Consider the following 9324-nt stretch of genomic DNA (forward strand, 5'->3'; position numbering starts at 1 on the left):
AAAGCAAGACTTTTTTTTTTCAGTTCATTTTCTTGGTTCCCAGTTGTTTACCAATCCATCTAATCTTTTGTGACACCTCATGAATTTGGTGGGGGGGTTACCATCTGAAATAAATCTATCAGGTAATTACTGGCTTTGATGACAACACGTTTGATTCACTGGCTTTTGCTGAGGGAAAAAAGACAGTCACCCTTTATACTCCTCGTATGCGTTATTTTATTTTACGATGTCCTCAAGGGAGAAGCTCAACAAATCCGAGGGGAGGGCTGCCAAACGGATAAAACTGCCTATCTGTAGCAGAAATCTCAGCGCCACACGAAATGGGAGATTATCAGTGTGTATGTGGGTGTGTGTTGCAAAACCAAAGGTGATGTCCTTACACTGAAACCACCTGAGTGAGGTCTGTTATCTCTGTTGGATTACTCTCTGCATTCTGGGTGGGCCGAGCCTCTGGTTGGTGACCCCAAATGTGGCAGCACTCTTCCGTTACTGCGACCAAGAGGTGGTCGCTCCAGTGAAGGGGAAAACAAACAGAGAGGCCATAAAGCAGAGTAAACAGTGATTGTTAGGTGGGCCTGGCAAACCACACTGGACTTTGATAGACTAAGTAGAGGTCAGGCAAACACACCACTTTGCGAGGGGGTTCTCAAGTATTCTCCAGCTACGTCTCAGTTTGGGTACTCACAGACGAAAGCTAAAGTTGGCAGTGGATTTAAAAATGTTAAAATTTAATCAAACTTGTGGTTGCCTCAACAGTTTATTTACTTTTGTGATGTGGGTGATGAAGATACAAGCCTTCATCTGTGCCCCCGTCTTGCTGAAAATCATTTGCTTACTTATCGAAGTTGGTTCGGTCTGAATTTCCATTTTGTAACCACACATGCACGCACACATGCACATGCGCACGCACACACACACACACACAGAGAACTCCAAAGTACACAGGCTCTCTTTGGGTTTTGGCTACAGTGTGCAGAAGGTGTTTATGTTTAACTAGCAAGTGGCAATTACTGATGCACGTCACTGCATGGTTTACTGTATCAGTACTTTTACCTCCTTATTTTTATTATGACAATAAACCAGAGCAAAGATCATTCCGAACTCTGGCCCTGCATATTTTCACCTTTGCGATATCGACCACGTCCTCCCTCCCTGTCCGTGCTCCAGTCACCTCCCATCTGGACTGTTAATTCCCTTCTCTCCCACTTCATTCCATCCACAACACTCAGCTGGTTCAAAATGCTGCCGCTCAGGTCATTAACAACACACCATCTATTTTTTTACATTCATCCACAGCCTTGCTGAACTTTGAGTGAAATGCTGCTGCAAAACTCCCAACTAACACCATGAGAGTGGAGCAAATTACACCAGAGTCTCAGTCATTGCACTGGTTGTAAGTATCTTGAAAGCACAAACTAGTTCTAAGCCTAAATATATCTTTGATTCACTCGCACTATGAAGGAATTGGGCCCCTCAGATCATCTGGAACAGATTTTGTTCCCAGATCAAAATCAAGCAAGATGAAACAATCTCTACTAAATTCTCTACTAAACACCTGCAGAGATAAAATAATCTAATTGATCATCTGGCATAATTTTCTTCATTATTCCAGTTCACATGAACTATTGCCTCCACTTCCAAATTTTTGCTGCACCTCAAATCGAATGAAATATTCTCCAGATTGTTCCAAGTGAGACACTGTTTGCATTCCTCAGCGAGAAGTCAGTGAAATAGGCACCACAGTCTTGTATTGTCAGTGTCCTGAGGACTCCCCATATGTTTGCTGTCTCATTCTGAAAACACAGCTGCAGAATTTCATTATCTCAAAGTGCATAATCTTGACAGTCTCCTGCAGTTGTGAAATAAGAAAAACAGGTTGTATCTTAGCCTTTGTGACATGAGATGGACAGAATGATATAAGACGCAGACAAACAGAAATAAACCTGTTATGTCTTTCTTGCATTTGATCATGTTGGTATCCATTTATATGATCTTAAAGAGGGATTATGGCTTCAATTCCATAGAACAGCAAGCAACAATAAAAATAGCAGATAACAAAGTAGAGCATTTCAACTGATAATGCAACACCCATGTAGCTAAATCACGCAAATTTAAAACTCTAAACTCTACTAAATATTTGGTTCATTGAGCTGGATAAGCCTCAAATGTTGCAACTACACACTCTCAGTTTTCGTTATTCTTGACATGTTAAGTATTTCCACCCTTTGATGCAGGACAATTGTGCTTATTTGTAAGAGATTGGGCTTTGACTGCAGCCTTGGTGCTAATGCTGCATACCAGTCCTGAGTGTGTGTTTGCGTGCATGCACGTGCGTGGACTTGCACCAAATTAGCTGAAAAAGGTTGACGAGGGATTTGTGTGCCACCCAGACAGAGCTCTTCACCAAAACAACAATTTTTTGCCATTAAACTGAGCAGAACAAAAAAATCGAAGGAAAGCTGCAACAAGCCAGGTCTGTCACAGTTTAAATAAAAGCAGTAGTGTGGATTAAAGGCATATTACTCATCTGGAACACTTTTGAGATAAGGAAAGACAATATTTGCTTTGGGAGGTGAGCGCCATCACATGCAACCCCACAGTAAAAATCCTTTAATGCTCCCTGTATATATGTAATGTTGCCCCCCATAATAGTTTCCTTGAACAAAGTATTCCAAGGGAATCCGAAAAAACCTCCAAAAACAACAAAGCTGATGATGTTTCGCCTCTGTAGCACTGAAAAATGAAGACAGCTTGAAGGGGGCGAGCCAGTCTCTGTGGTTGATCTCTGGGTTGATTTCTCTTCCAGACAGATGCCAGAAGTGTTTGTGTATATGTGTGTGCGCGCACGCCGTTGAGAATATAAGATTATTTACACAGGATCGCTGAAACTGGAACTCACTCCCAGCCCTCTGATTATATTTTCTTATATTTGCTTCCCTTCCCTTCGCCGCTCTGTTTAACCGCTTTCCCTCAGTGTGTTTGGGCAGCATGCAGTGGCTGTCGGGGCACCCTGCTGCACGCCGGCTGAAGGTATCCCCTTACACATGTGGGGCTTGGGGGCCGCAGAAACGTTTTCGGCGCACAGGCTTGCATGGAGAAATGGAGACAGAGAGAGCAGAGGAAAAAAATATAGGATGAAGGAGAGGACGCAGGCTGCTGACGGAAAGTCAAGGGAAAATATAACATGATCCAGACAAATAAGGAATGCAATGATTTTTTTCGTCAGGTCATGCCAGATAAAAGAAGTGAAACAAATATATACAGACAGAAAAAATGAAATGAACATTTGCAACAAACGTGTAGCTATTTTCTCAATAAAAAACAAAACATTTCTTTAGCACTCCTTATAAACAGTTAAAAATCATGATGACAGCGAGAAAGATGATGTTGCAGTTCGATGGATTTGGTAATATTGAGTTAATTTTAGAAAATGGTCATGGCTTGTGTTTAATGTGGTGTCCACTTATCTGCATAACACATACTGATTTATGAAATTATTACTTCAATTAAATAATGATGCATACATTATTTGTGTAGTTTCAGTGAGCTGATGATTCATCTAATAGATGTTGAAGAGCTGCTGAATACTACTGTATGTTTCTGTTCTGTTAACTGAGTTCATCTAAAGTTGCTGTCCGCAATGAAGACAAACTCTGAGAATTCCACCAAAACTTCTATTCAATGACAACACACTTACTCATTCCTGAAAAAAAATCATTCCTTCAGACAGCACATAAGATGTGTCACTGGAAGTAACATCAACAAACATCCGCCTGAACACATTTAAATGTCTAATAAGTCTCAGTCTCTTTTCCGTCTGCTGTTTCCAGCATGTTGGTTTACGATCATACGTTGATGTTTTCAAGAACCATGTGCGAAGTTATGTAACTTCAGCTGGACCTAATGAGTGACATTCACTTTTTTACTTGTTATATTTAGTAAATAGGGGAGTTTCTTCTCCAGTTACTTTAATGTTTGATTAATTTTAAGTAACTTGTAGGTATGATGTGTGAGTTTGCAGATCAAGTTACAGAGTGACATCAATTAAATTCACTAAAAACAGCAAATTTCAATATGAACACATCAGAATATTTACTCCAACAATAGAGAGAGGATTAGGAGCATCAAACAATCTTGATGATATTGCAAATGCTCTTTAGCTTGTAAATGCTGTAATCATTTGTCATTGTTTATGACTCATGTCAGAGTATCCAGATGTCTGTGTCTCATCACCACAACTGGCAAAGTTCTGGGAAAAAACAAAGAAACATGGTGAAACATCCCCTGCATCACCAGGGAAGACATTACACCCTCGTATGTGATACCTCATCTCACACACCTTCTTATACCGTGAAAGAATTTCATGGAAATTCCCATCAAGTTAATGACAGAGAGGAGAAAGAGAGATGGAACCGGGGAAAGGGGTTCTTTTGAATTGTAAAAATAAATAAACATGTTTGGGCTTATGGCTCGGAGCGTTAAACCCCACAGTGAGACTTTTTTCCTGGCAGAGGCCCAGCAGGAGATGAAAGGCAATCCCACTTTAAACACAGGCGTAGGAACGTATCATTTATCGTGGCCCATTATGGCAGGTCAAATCTGCTGTGATCTACTGGCTCAGGTGGGGCTACCACTCGCTTTGCTCCTCCAACATTCATAAACAAACACTCTGAGCCTTAACTGCAATCGCATGGTGATATGGAGGGAAAACACGGCCTATGTGTACAAAACTCAACCATTAATGCTAGAATGGAATGCTCTTGAAAAAAGAAGATGGGAACCATGACGAGGTTCATCAAATGTTCGGCAGTTTCTCTCAGTTCACTCTTCTTGCAGGTTTAAGCAACAGTTTAACCAACTAAACCCTTTTATTTGTTGATGACAAATAAAAGGGTTTGGTAATCTTAAAGCTACTTGTAGGAGAGGAACAGAGTTTGTTAAGGGTTTACATTTTTAGCCCTGTACATATTAGAGATATGTGTTTGTAGGAGGCATGGCCAACATCTGAGGGAACTTTCACATGGCCATGATTAAAGTCTCAGCTATAAGGGATCATATGACTCAGAGAACATCTGATCAGGATACAGGGAAGATTTCCTCAATATTTAATCAATCAAACTCCTGGCACGTTGTGGTTGAAGTTGAAATTTCATCGAACACACACTGACGAGAGCTTGATAAGGTTACTGTGAGTCATGTGGAGGTGAATCATAAACCCCAGACTCCTCAGGAGATTAAACTGCTGTTTATGGACTCGTGACTCCTGAACATAACATTGATTAAAACCCTTGTTTTTTTGTTTTTTTTGACTCCACAGAGCATTTGTTGTTATAACACTGTAATCGCAGAAAATTATCCTATTGCTATCCAGTGTTAAGTAAATCACCTGAATCCACGTGAAAACACCATCCTGCCAAACCTGTTCGTTAAAGTTTTAGCTGCTCGTAACAACTCGGGGATAACAGACTCATGTAGGATTCACTAAAACAAGGGTTCCAAATTCACCCTACAGTAGTTCAGCAGCTACGGTTTAATCTCAATTGAACCACTTAAATTTTAGTATCATAGTCTACAAATACTGTAAACTTCCAATTTTTTTCCCTGAGTTGTAGAACAAAACTATCCATTCATCGTCGTTACTGCTTCATCTGATTGACAGCTGCAGGATACTGGAGCTGATCTCGGCTAACAATGACTGAAAGCATGGTGACACATCTCCACTGTGCAGGATAAATCATTTAATAATATTTTAATACATGTTGTTCACAGTTTTTCTTGAGTAAATGTGTGTTGTGAGACACTGCCTGATCAGTGTTTCTAATTGGCTGCTCTGTTGCTTTATTCCCCTTTATTTAATAGACGTCCCCAAAGTAAATCATCATATATTGCACTGTTGACTGAGGTAATCCTTGCACTGGGTGGCCTTTCTGTCTCCATTGGACTTTGAACCTGGCTTCATTACTGCCATGGTCAAGACTTGAACCCAACCAGGAAGAGATGCTCATTTTTCCTGTTGCTGCTTATGAGTACAAGATTTCCACAGCATTTATCATGCATGTTTCGTTGAAGTCACCCTAATGGGATTGGCACTAATGGTCATACAATTTTGCTAAGTGTTAGATAGCTTTTACTGCTGTTTCACTGTTCTCTCAATTGCTTGGTGTTGGAGCTGAAAAGGAGCCAACAGTGAGCTCTGACATTGAACTCCATCAGTGATAATGGGACCCCAACAACATGTTCAAAAGTCACCTAATGGGACCCCCCTACTTATCCCTGTGAAGTGGGTAAAAGGAGTCTTCTCAGGGATGGCATTTGGTCCAAAACTTGAAACCCCTTGAAAGTCCAGTGACCGATTGGGAATCTCACTGTTGGGAGCCCCTGTTTTTCACTTTCTGCTCTGCTCCAAAGAAACACTTGGAAAAATGAAGTGACTTGGGCTCCCAAAGTGTCTCTTGTCAGGGGCTCCCAGCAGGTCTAGAAATGCCCCGGTCTCAGCATTGTTGTATTGAAACAGTGTAACTCAGTGTGTACAAATAAAAATCCTGTATGCTGACTCGACTCCATGACACATGGAACAAGCCTGGTGATGTACTTCCAAATTTCCAGTCATTGGAAAAGTTTCCGGTTCCACTTCCTGCTCCATTTATTACAGCAGCGATATGGGCCAACATCAACACATAAATGCTGTTACTACAAAACAAAATGTCAAGGATGCTTTTAAGTTACACAAAATGTTGGCTGTTTCTATTTGAGCTCGTGTGAAGATAGTGTCTTTGTTAAGTTTTGTAAACAATGTAAATGTTTAATGAAAAAAAGTTCGAGGTTAATTTTGTTTTAGTTGAAATGAAGAAGCCAGTTGTTAAAAGCTATGCTGACTGGCCATATCTTCAAGTCAGTTCAAACTGTAACTAAAACATTTGTTTATTATTCATAAGAACAAGGGCAGATGCTCATAACATGAATGAATTGCTGTGGTTTTGTCATCTCAGCTGAGGAGGACAGACTAATTCAAAGAATTTACAAGGACAGTGACATGTTAGATGTCGTTAAATATGTAGAAATGCATGTAATGTGTTGAAACTCAATCAGTATACATAATGTATGCAGCTTGTTTTTGTTTCTGGTAGCAGTGTAATAGCTTTCGGTGTATTTTGGGACATGAGATGACTCATTACAATCTAAACTGAAACACAAGAAACCAGCTGTCATGTGTCAAACCTCTGTGGTTAATGCAGATGATTGATTAGCCTGAACTTTGAACAGTTTTATCTCTACAGAACAATCCCAAATCAGTTGTTATCTGACTGCTGTGATCTGAATATGATCTGATTATGATTCCAACGCAACAGGTACAGCCATCAAGAAAAGGTTAATTTCTGTTATTCAAATCGTAAATGAAAGCCCTCATATCGTAGATTCATCACAAACAAAGTGACACATTTGAAATTTAAACAATCTCCTCCTCAGTTTCCACCGGGCCTGGTTCTGGTTCTGGTTCTGGACTTGACAACGGTCCAGTCGCCAGCCCATTTCTGACTGTTAATATTTCATTCAAACAAGGATGACATTGCGCTTGCAGCTGAAACACGTTTCAACAAACCTTGATCTGCTGAGTTACTGAGAACGTGTGTTTCATGGAGCCGCTGTGCTCAGTCTAGTGTCCTCCGCAAATCAGAAGACACTCAGTCCGCTGTTAAAGCGACATAAAACAGCATAAAGTTGCACACGACAGTGCTCAGTAGAACCACTTTCACTCACTCACCTCTTTCTGGAACTTAAAAGCATCCTTGACAATATATTTCATAGTGACAGCGTTAATGTTTGGTGTTGTTTCATATCACCGCTGTAATGAATGGAGCGGGAAGTGGACCGGAAACTATTTTTGCTGATAACTGGCGAAAAGCGGAAGTGCCCACCGGACTAGTGCACAGAGTCCATTGAACTCCCTTTAGCAGCCTGGTTTTGATTCACAAGAAGCTTGCTCTACATCCTCAGGCTGAAGAATGGTGCCAAGGTATGAACTGTTAAACTAAAAATAATTTGAGTCCAGCTAAAACAAATAAAGAATTTTTATTTGATCACTCAAACAGTTTTATTTCATCCTCAAGTAATCTCCCTATTGTGCAGAAGTGAAACACAATCAGTGGCAGAACAGAAAGCTGCTTACGCCCAGTTCTTTGACTTGTTAGTTCACTTGTTTTAACCACTACACAAACAAACAAACAGTTCATGCACAAAAAAAGTGTGTCAACTTGAATGACAACACAGTTACTGGTGAAATGCAATTCTTCCACAGTACAGAATAAATCAAAGGTCTTGTGGCAAAGTGGTGCCGAGGCCTAATTCCTTCATGCTATTCAAGCATGATGTTGATTTTTTCACTTATGATATAGGAATTTGGCTTCTGGGAACAACGTCAAAGATGAGATTTCCATTATTGAAATGAAAAGCTCAGAAAGTCATCTTTTTAATTGAGATTAGCATAATTTCAAATGAACCCAATTCCACTCCTGCCCCATGCTCTTACCAGGCTGAGATTATCATAGCAGTGCTTTAAGGTACTTTATGTCATGGCTTTTTCACTCTCCAACCACGCTCCATATGTTCATCTGTCATTAGGCCTGCTTCGCTGCTGTAACAAGCCTGCTATTCATGCAGATAAGAGGTCAGTATAATTGCCGTGTGGCCCGGCAGTCACGGCAGCGTCGCTGATGTTCTGCCAGCACACAATCAAGATGCCTGCTCCAGATTATATCGCAGTAAACAAACTGTTGCAGTAGGCCTCTCCCTGAGTTAACTGTCCGACCTCTTTCATGCTCTGGGATTAGCAGACTGGACGCAGGGCCCTCTCTCTCTCTCTCTCTCTCTCTCTCTCTCTCTCTCTCTCTCTCTCTCTCTCCCTCTCTCTCTTTCAGTGGTGTTCTGTGTTAATTTGTCTGGAACACAAAAATCACAAACATAAAAATTCAAATCCTGACACATCAGTGCTAAATGAAATTTTAATTTATGATATTTTTTTCTGGGGGGGGGGGGGGGGGGGGGGGTTCACTGTGTCATTCATGTCTGCTCTGTGTAACTGGAGAAGCTAATAATTAAACTGCGTCTACCGAGGGGAACAGCAAACCTGTAAAAAATCTGTTTTTGGAAGGCTGTAAATTGTTAATGTGGGGAAACACTGAAGTTGTGCTTTATGGCCCCTTTTTTGGCATGCGTAGCTTTCAATTAAACTAATTAAACATAACACTATAAATCTCAAAAGTATTACTCCTGTTTTAACACATATGAGACGTTAAACTCTGACCACAAACACTGGGGCTGCAATGA

This window comes from Salarias fasciatus, chromosome 14, assembly GCF_902148845.1.
Source record: "Salarias fasciatus chromosome 14, fSalaFa1.1, whole genome shotgun sequence".
Lineage (NCBI taxonomy): Eukaryota > Metazoa > Chordata > Actinopteri > Blenniiformes > Blenniidae > Salarias > Salarias fasciatus.